The 17,467-nt window shown below is 37.6% G+C and overlaps 1 non-coding gene across 1 annotated transcript; it reads right to left on the bottom strand.

The window, feature by feature from the left end:
- Window positions 1-1,057: 1,057 nt before the first annotated feature.
- Window positions 1,058-1,163, bottom strand: LOC133858186 (small nucleolar RNA R71). The gene has a single exon (XR_009898464.1). It is a non-coding gene; the product is annotated as a small nucleolar RNA R71 (small nucleolar RNA).
- Window positions 1,164-17,467: the final 16,304 nt, after the last annotated feature.

Here is a 17,467-nt window from a genome sequence, read left to right as displayed (position 1 = left end):
GTGGTTGTTTCAAGTTGTGCGGAATTTTGCGAAGTCGATCGATCGAACCAACACAGGTGGTGTTACCTGGAGAAGTTCAGTAGCAAAAAATTTTTGCCAAAATTTTGTTTTGGTCCAAACCTGTAAGTTTAAATTCTTGTCCTTTCAGTGTCTTTGTTTGGTTGTATGCATTTGTGTTAGTCTTCATTTTTTTTTTCCTTATTTGTTTTGTTCGTGCTATTTTTCTCTTAGTCTTCAAAAAAAATAAAAAAATAATAATAATAATAATAAGAGAAAAGAGAAGGCTTGGCTAGTGTGGGTCTACGAAGCTATCTAAGGGGAAATATCGAGGCAAATTCTGGCTAGGAAGGTCTTGGGATTTAAGTGTGTTCGGTGTGATTTCCCTCACCTTCTTGGGAACTAACCTAGATTGCACATTGGAGAATTTTGTTTACCCTACTTGTAATTTCTTTTCTCTATCTTGTTTATTTTTTATTTTTTTTGTTTGTTTTGTGGTTAAATTTTGTTTGAAACTTTGTGTATGCTTGATCGGAGATCCTTGAACTTAGAATTGTTACCCCTAGATCTCGATATAGATAGGGTGTTTAGGAAAAAGTGCAAAACATCTGTTGAGCGGAGAACAACTTCTGAGATGGAAGACAACATGGCAGGAAATCCCAATGTAAATGTGGAGCAGCCTGAGCAGCCAAGAGCGGAAAATGTGGACTACACTAGATCACTCAGGGATTTATTCGCACCTGTTGCGACAAACTCTGCGTCATGTATAGTTTCGCCACCCATTTCGATCTGAAGCCGCATCTCATCCAACTTTTGCCCTCATTCTATGGCTTGGACCTCGAAAATCCTTACAGCCATGTGAAAAAGTTCAAAGATATCTGTGCTACTTTCAAATTTCAGAACTTTTTTGAGGAGTCTATGCATCTTAGACTTTTTCCATTCTCTCTTCACGATAGAGCCAAGGCATGGCTGGATTTAGATATGCCTGGGTCTATCACATCTTGGGATAACTTTCTAACCAAGTTTTACAACAAATTTTTTCCAATTTCCAAGGTGAACGAATGTAGAAAGGAAATAAGTTCTTTTTCGCAGGAGGAAGATGAGAAATTTTCTGAAAGTTGGGAAAGATTTAAAGATATGTTGATCAAATGCCCTCCACATGGATACGAGAAATTGAGACTCATGCAATTCTTTTTACCAAGGATTGATTCAATCCAGCCGCAGCATGATTGAGTCAATGAATGGAGGCGCATTTCTAAATTTGACTGGAGAAGAAGCCTATCGGACGTTAGATCATTTGTCCAACAATTCCCAGCAGTGGGATTTCTTGAGCTGTTGGGACAAATCTGCTCGCATCCAAAAGAAGGGAGGCATCTACGAGGTGAAGGAAGATATGGAGCTAAAGATGAAGTTAGATGCCCTCACTAAGAAGGTCGATGCTCTCGTCATTGGGAAATCCATCAACACTGTGAACCCATTACACGTGGATTGCTGTTCCATCTGTGCTAGCCCCATTCACTCAGCACAGACTTGCCCTTCTTTGCCAACCTTTGTCGAGTCATCAATGGAACAGGTTAATGCTTTCAATGACTTTCAGAAGAAATCTAATGGACCCTTCTCTGATACTTACAATCCAGGGTGGCGAAACCATCCTAATTTTTTTTGGAAGCAGAACCAACCAATGAGTCAAGGGGGAGCCTCTCATCAAGCCTATAATCAATACCCCCCCAGATTCATCATCCTGTTCATCATCATAGTTGCCAAGCACCGCCAGCACCAGTATACCAACCCCCTACTCAAGCCCAAGCCTTTTCTTCACAGTCCGCGTTAGAGAACGCTTTCAAGGCCTTCATGTAGCTTACATGCCAATCCATTAATGAAGTGAAGAATGCTACCATGGTGAACACCCAAGCTATTGCCAAGATGGAGACTCAGATTGGGCAGATTATTAATCACCTGGGTGAGAGAGAAAAAGGAAAGCTTCCAAGCCAACCCGTGCCAAATCCAAGGTTGCAGTTTCAAGGGGGAAGTTCATCCAATGCTGTGCAGGGGCAAGAGCATGTTCAAGCCATTGTCTCACTTAGGTCAGGGAGACAAGTGGACAACCAAGTGGTTCTTCCTGAAGAGAACCTTGTTGCACAACAAGAGCAAGGAAGTGGCAGCACTAAGGAAAAAGATGCGGAGCCATCTACAGCCCTGTTGAGACCCCTCCTAGGTTGTTTATACCTAAGGCGCCCTACCTTGACAGATTACTTGTGCACAAGAAATGAAGGAAGATCAAGGACATTCTGGAGGTACTCAAGCAAGTGCAGATCAACATCCCATTTTTGGATGCCATCTAGCAGATGCCGTCTTATGCCAAGTTCTTGAAGGACTTGATCACTGTGAAGAAGAAAACTAATGTCTCGAAGAAGGTATGTTTGACCAAGCATGTCAGTTTGATCCTGCAATGCAAGCTGCCCGTCAAGCATAAGGACCTTGGATGTCTGACCATCTCTTGCATGATAGGAGTTAGACGCATAGAGAAGGCTTTACTAGATCTTGGAGCAAGTGTTAACCTCCTACCTTATTCAGTTTACCTGCAATTGGGGTTGGGAGAATTGAAGCCTACCTCTATGACGCTCCAATTGGCTGATCGGTTAGTGAAGGCACCATGGGAAATCATCGAGGATGTTTGGATTAAGGTGGATAAATTCTATTTCCCCGTGGATTTCATAGTGCTAGATACAGAGCCGGTCCAGAATGTAGGACAGGGGCCATGAAGATCTCTTTTGGCAACATGACAATGGAGATGAACATCTTCGACATCAGCAAACAACCATTAGAGACTACTAAGATTGGAAGTGCATGCTTGATTAAGGAGATCATCGAAGATACTATTGATGAAACAGGCATTGAGGACCCCTTGGAGGCATGCTTTGCTCAATTCGGAGAAGATTTAGATTTAGATAAGCTACTTGAGCAAGAAAATGCTATGTTAGAGTTTGCTCCTCTGGAGAGTAGCAAGGAAGAGGAGGTAGCAATTCCCGAGCCTCCCAATAAGAGGAGCTACTTAAGCCATTACCTGACAGTCTTAAGTATAAGTTCCTAGGTCCAGTCGAATCTTTGCCAGGGATTATAGCCTCAGACTTAGTTGATACTTAAGAGGAGAAATTGCTGGATGTTTTAAGAGAGCACAAGGAGGCTATTGGTTGGACCATAGAAGATATCCAAGGAATTAGCCCTTTGGTGGTTATGCACAAGATACACTTGGAGGAGGATGCCAAACCATCGAGGGAGCCACAAAGAAGGCTCAACCCAGCTATGCAAGAACTAGTAAGGGCTGAAGTGATCAAGTTATTGGATGTAGGTATCATCTATCCAATCTCAAATAGCAAGTGGGTGAGCCCAATTCATGTTGTACCGAAGCGGGCTGGATTGACGGTAGTGGAGAACAAAGATGGCGAGTTAGTACCAGCTCGCGTTCAATTAGGATAGAGAGTGTTTATCGACTACTGCAAATTGAATGCCGCCACCAGGAAGGATCATTTTCCCCTTCCTTTCATAGATCAAATAGTGGAACGCTTGGCAGGGAATGCCTATTACTGTTTCTTGGATGGATATTCTAGATGCAACCAGGTTGTGGACCCTGAAGATTAGGAGAAGAAGACTTTCACCTGCCGTTTTGGCACGTTCGCCTATCATCGTATGCCCTTTGGGTTATGCAATGCACCCGCCACTCTTCAGCGGTGCATGGTCAGCATCTTCTCAGATATGGTAGAACAATTTCTAGAAATCTTCATGGATGACTTCTCCGTCCACTGTTCATCTTTTGAGGAATGTCTGTACTGCCTCACATTGGTCATAGTACGGTGCACAGAAAAGAACCTAGTGCTAAATTGGGAGAAATGTCATTTTATGGTAAAGCAAGGGATTGTGCTTGGACATGTCATTTCTCATTGTGGGATCGAGGTGGACAAAGCAAAGATAGATCTGATATCCAACCTTCCACCTCCACGTACTGTCAAAGAGGTTCGATATTTCCTGGGCCATGCAGGATTCATCAAGGATTTCAGTAAAATCGCCCAGCCCTTATGCAAATTGTTGGTAAAGGAGACCCCGTTTATACTTGTTGAGGATTGCAAGAAGACATTTGGGGCTCTAGAGAAGATTCTGATGTCCACACCCATCATCAAGCCACACACCTGGGGTGCACCATTTGAGATCATGTGCGGCACTTCAGACTATGCTATTGGAGCTGTTTCGGGGTAGTGTGTAGAAAAACTCCCCCATGTCATCTATTATGCGAGTCGGACTCTTAATGACGCTCACCTCAACTATTCGACCACTAAGAAGGAGTTGTTGGCAGTCGTGTTTGCTTTGGATAAGTTTTAATCATACCTGCTGGGTTCTAAAGTCATTGTCTACTCGGATCATGCAGCCTTGAGGTATCTTTTCTCCAAAAAAGATGCCAAATCTCGTCTCATCCAATGGATTCTACTACTGCAAGAGTTTGACATCGAAATTCAGGATAAGAAGGGTTTTGAAAATGTGGTAGCCGACCATCTCTCTAGATTGACTGTTGATTTTACTAAGAAGGCCACCCCCATTTCTGAGACCTTCCCCGATGAGCAATTGATGCACATTGCTCATACTCCTTCACCATGGTTTGCCGTTATAGTCAACTATCTTGTCACGGGCCACATGCCTTTACATTGGGGACGACAAGATAAGTCCAAGTTTATGGCCATGGTGAAATATTTTTTTTGGGATGCCATGCTTGTGGATGCCATTTTAGTGCAAAGAAGACCGCTGCAAAGATTTTGTAGTGTGGATTTTACTGGCCTACCTTGTTCCGTGACTCTCATACCTACTGTGCCTCTTGTTAGCGTTGCTAGAAGCTAAGGAGTATTTCTAGAAGGAATATGATGCCTCTCTAACCCATTCTGATTGTTGAAATTTTTGATGTGTGGGGCATCGATTTTATGGGACCGTTCCCAAACTCCTTTGGCCATCTTTATATCCTTGTTGCTGTGGATTATGTGTCCAAATGGGTGGAGGCTGATGCCTGCAAGACCAATGACCATAGAGTAGTGGTTCAGTTTTTGAAGGATAATATTTTTGCTCATTTTGGTACTCCCCGAGCAATCATAAGTGATGGTGGTAAGCATTTCTGCAACAGAATCTTTGAGCAGTTGATGAAGAAATATTTCATCACACACAAGGTTGCAACCCCATATCACCCTCAGACTAGTGGACAAGTGGTGGTATCTAATAGGGAGATCAAAAGAATTTTGGAGAAGACGGTAAATCCTTCACGGAAAGATTGGTCTCTGTGCTTGAATGATGCACTATGGGCATAACACACAGCCATCAAGACCCTGATTGGCATGTCCCCATATCGGCTTATCTATGGCTAGGCTTGTCATCTTCCAGTGGAGCTGGAGGATCGGGCTTATAGGGCCATCAAGCAGTTGAACTTTGATCGTACGAAGGCCGGCTCACAGAGGAAGCTCCAACTCAATGAATTGGAGGAACTGAGGAATGATGCTTATGACTGCGTCTTACAAGGAAAGAATGAAGAGGGCCCATGACCAAAATATTATGAGATGATCTTTTGAGCCTGGCCAGAAAGTCCTTCTCTATAATTCATGGTTGCATCTCTTCCCAGGTAAACTCAGATCTCGATGGACGGGCCCATTTCTTGTTCGCTCTGTTTTTTCTTATGGGACCATTGAGATCGAGGATCCTACGAATGGTACGACTCTCAAGGTCAATGGATAAAGGCTGAAAACATTCCTAGAATTGAAGAGTCTGGAGATTGAGACAACTCATTTGGAGGACCCGAGCTATTCAGAATAACTGTTGTCTCCAGAGGAAAGTCTGGTTGAAGACTTAAAACTTAGCACTTGTGGGAGGCAACCCTCATTATTTTCCTTGTCACTTGATTGTTTGTTTTGATTTTGTTGTGTTTTTCAGGATAAGTGTTTGCCATTCAAGTTTGGGGGAGCATTCTGCTACGTTCCACTCGACTTGCGTCACTAATTTTACAAAAAGCGTAAGTAATTATATCTGGATAATTACGTGCCATTAACCATTAAGAGATGATAAATCTAGCAGCGGAAAATACGAATATCTTTTTTTTTCTTTACAAACGACAGGGCAATTCCCTTACAATACTTTCAGAGCTTTAACTGACGTTCCTCTAGACATACATTAAAAATCATTCACATTGATTACCAAGAAACATGTGTCACATAAGACACTAAAGCATACATGGAACTTATTAAATACAAGTAAATTCCTAAACATGTTACATACAAAATAATATAAACATTTACAAGCACAAAGCACTAGCATCCTAACTACAATAGCTTTAAATCTCTTAAGCTAGCAGTTAATCCATTCCATAATCTTCAGAACCTGCGCAAACATCTATGAGAAGGTGGTTACAGCCACAATCCCATAGTTCCATAAGTGAGCTAACTGTCATTCAACAACATCATGATTTATGCGTTATTTAAGGAACAGAGATATGACATAATGATGTAGTGATAGTTTTGTATGCAAAATTTTAACAGTTGAATATAGTCATTGCACTCCTCTCTTGTAAGGCCCGTCCCCCCGGTCAACGTCTTTCTCGAGGCCGTCCCCTCTACATTATATTTTGATTAACTTATTTTCGCACTAGCAGAGTACGTTCCACGTCACTCTACTAGCACTTTGAAAGCTGTCCCAATCAATATGAATTATTGTGTTTTCGGTTCCAGGCACATTTCCCATCCTGAACCTTTGGGAGACGTCGTGCCCAATATTAATAAGTTGATTATTAACAGTTTGCAATAATCAGTCACACGCATCCAATTAAAATAAAACATAAACACAATGCTACTGAAATCCAGTACTACCCTCAGTAAGTAATTTATACTTACAGCCTTTTTGTGCAGTCTCAGTTCATCATCTGCATCAAATACATATATATGTGCATAGCAAGTTAATAACATTTCTTTTAGTAATTCATGCCTAAACATGAATTCTATTTTCATACATAGAGATATGTTTACCATAAAATCATTCATGTCTATTATGAGTTTAAGGGATTCTACATGTTTTAACTAATATCACAAAGTCATCATTAAACAATCAACCGAATTAGCATAATCAATACCCTAGAATATTATACAATTTTAGGTTTCAATAATATTAATAATTGAGTAAACCACATACATACACAACTGGCCAAGAAAGACATCAAAATTCAGTTCTTTTAAAATATATTAATTCACTATCACATTTCCATCTTAAAAAGAAACACGGCCAAAATATCAAACTTAATTTCTAAAGTATAGATAATTCAGTCATAAAGAAACCTATGCATATTTCTACTAAGATATTAATATCACATTGTTAACTTTAAAAGCTTTCAACCATAACACACATCATAGTCGTTAATCCACCAGTTTTAATAACGAATCTTTTGATTAGCATCCATAAAAACATGTTGGATCATTTCAAAGACCTAAACTTATCAAGATAACACTCAACCCTATAAATACCACAAATCAATTATATTTGACAAGTGAACCAAAACACCAATATCACTTGCATATTTCCAATTCTAGAAATTACAAGCACTCGAGTAAAATATCATATATTAATTATCAACAATTAAACGTAATTCCTAATACATTTAGCTTTAATCGAAACAGGGAAGACATGACCAATATTGGTTTAACTAAACAGTACCAACACTTTCTATAATCCCTAGAATCTCCAAATGGCATTCCAATATCTATCCAACAATAAGTGAACCGGTCGAACCACAAAACAGAAAATGCTAAACATAAAATCATGGTTCAACCAATCCAACATCTCTACACTTAACACATAGTTCAATAACCCAAGTCTACAAATCAGATATCCAAAACCGCATATAATCCAAACCCACTGAAATTCATCAATAATCGGCCATCATCAAAACAGGGGTAACATATTCAGATCTCAAAAATATTCTCCTATATACACAAGGATAGCCAAATAAATCAACATATGGTTTCTCCAATGTACATGACCGAATCACCAAAGACCAAACAACACAAAACAAAGGATCCCATCCAAAAACCATTCGGTCAACAACAAAGAGCAATGCCTCAATCCATTATTTATCAACTAAAATCAACATATCACTGGCTAGGAAAATCACCCACCGAGAACACAGCCGGCACCCACACAGTCTATCAACAGTAGGTACCAACACAGAAAACCCATATACACACACACTGCCGAAATAGGAACACAAAACAGGGAAATCAACATCCAACAACACCCCATCATTAATCAATAAAATCCCCTAATCAATCCATAGAAAACCCCCAAAATCATAAAACCCTAATTTCACAATAATCCAATCTATCTACAAAATAAACCTTCATAGGTTGTAAGAATTTACCCCAAGGATTTTCATAGCAAATCCACTGGAAAAGCCACTGATTCCACTGGAAAAGTCGCCGGAAAACGCACAGGAAGAACCGGGTCTTCCTCTCGGGTCTTCGGGTCACAGGTTCAGGTTCTGGGTCACGAGGCTTCGGGGTTCGGCTGGGTTGCACACACAAGTCACGGGCTCACCGGAAACCACTACTGAGACTGCCGGACATGGAGGATAGGACCTCCGGAAGGATCAGGTCACACGGGTTCTCCCGGATTCGTCGGGTTTGGCTCACGGGTCGCGGGTCCAAGCTCCTGGGTTCGTCAGGTTCGGCTCCCTCTCTCCCGATCTCTGACTCTCCCTCTCTTGGTCTCTTTGTCTCTCTCAGCATCTCTCTCTCTATCCCTCAAGTCTCTCTGTGTTCGTGCGAGAAGAAAGAAGGAGAAGAGAAAAGATAAGAAAAGAAGAAGGAAGAAGAGCCGGTTGTGTAGGCAGTGTAGAGAGTGAGTCACAAGGTGAGTCACTGGGCTGAGTCACTGCAGTAATCATGACAGTGATGAGTCATGATGCTGAGTCATCAAATGAAATGATGACTTTATAAAATATCAGTAGATATTACTTTTTTTCTTAATCATTAAGTTTATAAAATATCCCTATATAAAAATATCTCATAAAAATCTCTGGATATTTTGAACATAACTTAGTAGTTAAGTTTTTCTAAAATATCTTCCATTAAAATATCTCTTATAAAAATATTTCCTGTAAAAATATCTTCAGAAAGATCTGTGGATATTTTTACATTGGGTCTTTACCAATATGTATAATTTATCAAGATTACAATCTGAGTCCGTTCTGTGTCTAGTTCGTTTCATCGGTAATATTTTTATCTCTATAATATTATAGCACCATAATTATATACCAGATATATATATATATATATATATATATATATATATATATCACAGTAAAAATTACACATAATATTATTCGACAATATTATCACGCCAATTAATCCACAGATTAATCCAGTCTGTCTATTAATTACTCCTGTAATATCATTAGAGTCTAATAATATTATTCCTCATTTATAAAATTACAATTTATAAATAATAAGACCAATGAATATTTATTTTTATAAATATCCATGTATTCCTCATTATTTATCGGGGATTAAAATACCGTGCTTAAAGTCACGTATTTTATTAACTGATCGATGTGAATATTGTTTCCAATAATATTAAGCCGTTCGAGCGTCGAGTCTTGAGAATCGAACGTCAATTCTGGACTTATCTATTTTATTCAGTCTTAAATTCTAATTTAAGACATTTATTTTAATTACTTAAAATCTGGGGTGCTACATAATTGGTATTGTATTTCTGGTCACATTGGGGACAATGTGTCATTTTAATTTGGGGGTGGGGTAGACATTTTTGTTTCTGTCTGTTATTTTGTTGCTTTTGTGTTAAATATATATATATATATATATATATGTTGTTGATTGAGCATGATTACATCTTACTATGGTTTGCATATCATTGGTTTGCTTAACATTCTGAACGTTGCATATCATTAGAAATTTGAATATGTTGACTCATTTGTTGGATTCGAGAGACCTCACTTGTTTTAATTCACAAGCACTTTTGCATTGGTTCTGTGGGGTATGAAATTTGAATTGAGGAATGTGTATCATAAGATTTGTAGGATGATTTGTTTATGAAACCTTGGCTGTTTATTTAAAAAAAAAAAATCATCAGTTTGAGTTCTCATTGAGTAACCGGGCATCTTACCTCACTTAGCATTGAGTGTTCGCGTAAAAAGATGCGGAATTTAAATTTGATTAATTATATGGCTAATTTGGCTTCATAACCTTTTTGACTTGAATAATTAAGTCCTTAGGGATGTTTCTACATCTAGTCCCCTAAAACCATCTGGTTTGGGTGTCACTAGCCTAACACTCGCTACATAGGTCAATTAGAAAGTTTAAGGAAGTCAAGCATTGCACAGCCAGCATAAAAAAAATAAAAAAAATAAAAAAATAAAAAAAAATCACATTTTAATTTAAGCCTTGGTTGCTTTCATCTGATAAAATTCCTATGAATTTTGGGGGTACACAAATTGAGAAAAATTGAAACCTCATGAGAGTCTATGTTAAATCTCACTTCGCACTTATTGGAGCATGTGTTGTCTAAATTTCCCAGCTATTAGTTAAATGATGTATGATGTCTGATGTGATTGTGATGTTCAACTTGTTAAGCCTACTCATGATATAAGAACCATGTGTTTGTATGGAAGTTTCTGTTTTAACAACAACATAGTGCTTTAAAATGTTTGTGGGTATCATTTCTGGCAAACTCTCACGAGACTTCACTCGTCTTCTAAGGAGTCCTAGGGGTTTAAAAGGCTTGTTGTATACGCTAAATGCAATAGTCTCTCCCACGAAAGCGGATTTATGTTTCTTGCTTTGATTTTATTTTTCATTTTGTTTTGTTAAGGGACTAGCAAAATATAAGTTTGGGGATATTTGATGAGTGCCAAATATTGTATATTTGGACCCCTTAATTCACATTTGTTAAACCTTTAGCTTTGTTATTTTTTCATGTTTTTTGTTAGTTTTTGTATTTTGGTATTTTGCAGATCATGGAAAGAGAAAATAGTAGTTTTAAAGTGAAAAATTTTGGAAGTCAAAATCAGATTGGATTAAATTTCAAGTTCTGTACAAGTCATAGTATTTGACCATAACTTTCAGCTCAAGTATTGGATTAAAATGAAATTAGCAGCGTTGGAAAGTTAATTCAAAATTCTACAAATCATTGTGAAATAGAATTCTCCTAATTTGAATGTTTGCTACATAATAAGTGCCCCACAATATTAGAAGACAAATTTCCTTGTTCCTGGCGGCTACAAACACTCCAAACCCAAGCATTCTTTTCTCTTATTAGGGTTTTTGAAGGGTAGAGGTGTCATTTTGAAAATATGGCCCTAAACCCTAGAGTTCTTTTCTCCTATTAGGGTTTAGAGGGGTAGAGGTACCATTTTGTAAAAGTTAGGTTTAACCTAATCTTCTGCTATAAATACCCCATGCTAGGCACCACTTACAGCACCAATTTTCTTCAGAGCACTTTTCTTAGCTCTTGTCTTTTCTTTTGTAAGTTGTTACTTTGTCTTATTTCTTTTAATTTAAAGTTATTCAATTTTCCATTCTTCTTTATTTTCTTTGCTATTTAATTAATCGCTTTAATTTAAAGTTATTTAATTTTCAGTTGTTCTTCTTTCTTTTCAATTTTATTTGTTGCTTATTTTTTAGTGTTCATTCTTCTTTTCTCTCCCATTATTTTAATTTATTGTTTTCTTTTTACTTTTATTAAATTTCTGTTCTTCTTTTTCTTCTTCGCTTTTATTATTTCATGATTTAATTTCAAGAGTTTTTGGTGTTTTTAGTCATGAGAGGCTAAAATCCTCAACAGAGGTTGAGGATGAAACCTTATCAATGATAACACCTATGCTCTTGTTATGATATTCATAGATTCAATGTTATTATGTATATTCAAATTCCATGTCAATCTATTGAATTGTATTCTTTAGATTGATGATTTTTATTTGATGTTTGTTGTAATTCAATTGATGGATACATCGATTGATTTCTTTGAGATTAGGGTATCTATTGTGATTTCCGGATACAATAGATGATTTCGATTAAAGAGGGATAATCGTTGTGATTTGTTGAGTTGAATTGTTCAAATATTTTCATGCTTTGTTACTCAAGAATTTGAATATCGAGCTTATTGAATTGAATTTATGAATAAAGTGCAAGAATAGGGTGTTTGATTTGATTTGGTTAATTCCGATACCTTAGTGTCTTTCTTTATAAATTGTTATTATTTATTTATTTATTGTTTATTATTTTGCTTGACAAATCTTTCAAATATTTGGCTCTAGGTTAAAATAAAGTTAATTTAAATAGAAGTTGATTTTTCTTTTCTTACACACACTTCCCTGCGGATTCGACCTCGCATTTGCATGTACTATGCTACATACGATTCGTGCGCTTGGGAGTAAATAAATTTGCGCATCATGTGTCACAAGTCATACACAAAAGTACTCAAAATAAGGACACTATAGTCCATCCCACTACGACTGTCGGTACGAGCTTCAATCGTAGTAACCCAAATAGAAAGTTACCGGATCATCATCCGCCTCAGGAGTACCTGTAATCATAGGAATATCATCTACACGGTTGTGGTGGTATCCACATTCGTATAAGTGAAGAAATGAGTCCACCGTCTCAGTATAAACATACTAAGACCTCAGTGATATTAAATTGAGTTTTCACAAAGAACAAACATTTCTTTTATTTTTAGTCATGCGAGCACTATATCAGCCACAATTTACCAATGACTAATACAATAAACATTGACTATTCAGAAAATATTTAAAACATACTATATAGTTATGAACATATGTAGAAGTTACAGTCATCCTTCCTTGGAAGTTTTTACATATAGACCCTTCTATAATAATACTTTTCAATAGTGGCTCAGACATATGTGCACACGATCACTCCATTACAGATATCACGTCTACACATAAGTCTTAAGTAAGAAAACATGGCATCTTACTCTTCCATACTAGGATATCATCCTTTAACATAATACTCGCGATACCATCTCTAATCGTATTTCAGTTTCATGCCTTGAATGTCAGTAGATCATGTGAGCACTAGAGTGAAACTCTATTACTCACACCTGGGTAATCATGAATCCATGTACTTTCAAGTTCAATGTTCTTTAAACACATGCAACCATCCGATAGAAATATACATAAGCGCTTTTCATTTAATACACTTATGCATACCAACACGTCTAGTAAAAACTACTCATAACATAAAAACATCAGTCGTAAAACAATGTTATACATAATATGCATGAAACTGGGTCTACTGGGGCTTAGGTCCCCCACGATGCTGATAATTGCTAATTAACTGTGTTTACTGCTATTTTACTGCGTTCTGTTACTGTTGTATTGCTGTTGTATGTATGCTCTATGCTCTGTGCTTGACCAGTAGATGTTTCACTACTGTATCATGCTATAAAATCATACAGTTGCTAAATCACGTTCTCTCAAAACTAAACAAATCCAATATTTCATCAATCACTTTGAAATCATTCAAATCCTAATTTCTTCTTAAAACATAAACAGTTTCAACATGACATGTTCTCAAACAATTTGCATAATTTAAATCCCAACTGCAGCACACACTCAACTCAAACACTTTAAAACAGTTCAACACACTTCACTCATTCATCAATTCTTATACATCATTGATATAATTAAATATAATCAATCTATTCAAATCATCTAAAACATATATTTCATTATATGGTCGGTTCAGATTTATAAAACAATATACATTTTACAAATCCATAATATATAAAAATATATTTTCTGAGTGAGTAAAATGCTCACCTCAGATCGCTTGTACTCCCAATTCAAAACGACTCTAAGCTCAACCGTAAAGTGCCACTAAAAATATATCACATTGCATTATTTAGTATTCTAACCAAACATCAACTAGGTAGCATTTTGAATCGCTCAAAAGCCACATTGCTAATTTACCCATAAAGCCATAAAATTTCTAAATATTTATCCATAATTTCTAATCACTTTAATAAACCCGATATTGCTAACCTATAAGCATTACTTAGGGTTAATCACAATAAAATAGCACTTTAACAAAATACCCAAAACTAAGGTCTATGGAAAACTTACCAAAAATTCACCACGCCAAGGCCAAATGTTCGGGAAGCTCCTAGCAACTCCAAACCACACAAAATCTAGAGAAAATACCAAGTGAAACTCATTTCTACAAGATTTATCAAAAATCTCCAAAAATGCGAGTTTAACGATTTTTACATCAAAACGTTTGGTCAAAACGTAGATCAGGCTTCGAGGATAACATTATCGAAGTTGGATCTAAGATTGGACGCCAGGATTTCAAGATATCACGGTTTTTAGGTGAAAAATTACATAGAAAATGAGAGAAATTCAAAGCTGCCGAGAAGAAAAGTACGCTCTGCCCTTTTTAAAACGGACCCCGTCCAGATGAGCATCACAAGCCGTCCAGACGAGCTCCCATTAAGAAGGCCGTCCGGATGAGCATTAACCACCGTCTGGACGCACACCGTTTAAGTGGGCGTGCGCCACCCGTTGCAAGCTGTCTGGACACATTAAGTTAGGCATCCAGACGCGTAAGAAATGAGGCGTCCGCCTCATGTTGATAAGGTGCCGTCCGGACGAGCCTCTTATGCTGTCTTGACGCGCCACATTAATTTTACTTATTTCCTTTATTTTCAATTTTTCATCTCCTTTCTAATTCATTTTCTTTCATTTTCCTCTTATGTACTTTATTTCTTTGGACTATAAAACATTCTCTGTGCGTCATGTTGTATTTTCCAGTCGTATAATTAATTTTAGTCATTTAGCCCATTAAATTTATTCTTCAAATGGCAAATAATATTCGGGACATCACAGTAGAGGTTTTCGAAGAGATCCGAGATGGTGAGATGGGACTGATAGAAATCTAGGTGATGAATGCCAAATATTGTATATTTGGGTCCCTTATTTTGCATTTGTTAAACCTTAAACTTTGTTATTTTTTAATCTTTTTGGTTAGCTTTAGTGTCTTAGTGTTTTGCAGGTCATTAAGAGGAAAATGCGGTATCTTCACATCAATTACAAAGAAGCGGAATTATCTTTGATAGTCCGGTCAAAGTGTACCCAAAGTCTGAAAGCTTCATAGCAAATTTGGAGAAGATTTTGTCTAATTAATTGAACCCGTGTGACTTGGAGGACCGAATGGAAGACACGTTGTTGTGATATGCTTCCATGTGCTGCTGCGTTACATGTTCTCATTTTATGAAGGACCAGCACCGGACAGGAGAGAAGTTTTTGTTACTTTTCTAAAGCTTGCGGGTCTTCATGACCTACCAGCACACGTTTTCTTTAAGTCACAATTGGCAGCAAATAATGAGCCATGTTGATCACCTTACCAAGGCACGTCACCTGGAAGCCGAAACACAAAAGCAGCAGCTCGATTGGTCTACACGTGACCCGGCCATGCATATCTTCATCCATGCAGGTTTTTATTTCCATAATAAGGCAGCCAGCTATGCTTGAGATAGAAGAATACTAGACGTGTGGCGGCAACCTAAAATGCAATGAGCTATACGTGATTCTCTCCATATCGGGCAGCACACGTACGTGATTCTCTCCAACACCTGGTGGTTCTGACCTATATTTCCAAGCTAGCAGCACCGACTTCTGCTTCTTTCCATACCCGAGAATCCATGCAAAACTCGGAGGCATGAGGCACATGTTACAGCTCAGCAGCACCAAACCAAGACAATTCTTTACATATGAACCCAGCAGAACTAAAGCACGTGTACACAGCAAGGCAGCAACAAGTGAACGTTGAGGCGCAAAGGGGCATGATTCTTTCCAAATAAAAGACTAGCAAACACGTGGACATGGAGGACAACAATAGAAGCAGCACCGAATATTCCATGGGACCAAATAATTGAAGCACCGATTCTTTCCTTGCTTCTTGCCTTTTGTAGACATGATTTTCTTGCTAAAAGGAGACAGCACCGAGAGCTCTTCAGGCGTGAATTCCAGACCTGAGCAGCTCTGTTGATGCAGTTTCCAGCATGGTGACGTGTTGCTTGATGATTTGCCTGATGATTCGTCTTGTTCTTCATGACCTGCAAAATAACAAATAACTGCGTCGGGGGGTGCCGACGATCCCCCTCCAATGCTTGAGTCAGAGAATATTGTTCGTGATTTAAGAGAGATAGTGTGCTTAAAATATTTGAGTCTAGGGTTATACCTATTATAAATGTCTATTTATAGGCTGAGAAGTGACAACAAACCTCATGGCTTGACCTAATATCATTTAGGGCTTTAATTGTGGGCTGTTCATGGCCTGGTGGCCCACAACCTTTATGAGTGGATAATTTCCCTAACAAGCTCATTCTTTGCATGGATGTGATCGTATGGTGCTGGAAGAACTGAACAGAACAGATTTGGAAAGTTGAGTTAATGTGCGGTGCAAATCGTGAGCAAATGAAGACCGAGAGACACGCACGTTGATCCTAGCCACAGGAGCTCAAGACACGTAATGGAGCTGGGCAGCACCAAATCAAGGACCAAAAAATTCTCTCCATATTTGGTAAGGGAGAGGCGCTATTTACATAGAGGCTGTGCGTGACTTACACTAGGACTGACCTAGCAACACCCCAAACCCTAGCATTCTTTTCTCCTATTAAGTTTAGAGGGATAAAAGTGTCATTTTGTAAAAATTAGGTTTAACCTAATTTTCTGCTATAAATACTCCATGCTAGGCACCAATTAGGGCATCACTTTTCTCTTCAAAGCACTTGTCTTAGCTCTTGTCTTTTCTTTTGTAAGTCGATATTTTGTTCTTATTTCTTTTAATAAAAGTTATTCAATTTTCCATTCTTCATTTTCTTAGCTATTTAATTAATCGCTTTAATTTAAAGTTATTTAATTTTCGGTTGTTCTTCTTTCTTTTCAGTTTGTTGCTTACTTTTTTGTGTATGTTATTTAGTTTATGTTCTTCCTTTCTTTTCCATTATTTTAATTTGTTGTTTTCTTTTACGTTTATTAAATTTTTGTTCTTCCTTCTCTTCTTCACTTTTATTATTTTATGTTTTCATTTCAAGAATTTTTGGTGTTTTTAGTCATGAGAGGCTAAAATCCTCAACAAGTTGAGGATGAAACCTCATCAATGATAACACCTATGCTCTTGTCATTATATTCATAGATTCAATTTTCTTATGTATATTCAAATTCCATGTCAATTTATTGAATTATATTCTTTAGATTGATGATTTTTATTTGATGTTTGTTGTAATTCCATCGATTGATTTCTTTGAGATTGGGGTATCTATTGTGATTTCTGGATACAATAGATTATTTCGATTAAAAAGGGATAATCGTTGTGATTTGTTTGAGTGGAATTCTTCAAAAATTTTCATGCTTTGTTACTTA

This window comes from Alnus glutinosa, chromosome 14, assembly GCF_958979055.1.
Source record: "Alnus glutinosa chromosome 14, dhAlnGlut1.1, whole genome shotgun sequence".
NCBI classification, from domain to species: Eukaryota; Viridiplantae; Streptophyta; class Magnoliopsida; order Fagales; family Betulaceae; genus Alnus; species Alnus glutinosa.
The sequence above is the reverse complement of the archived record's forward strand: the minus strand, read 5'-3'. Positions and strand labels throughout refer to the sequence as shown.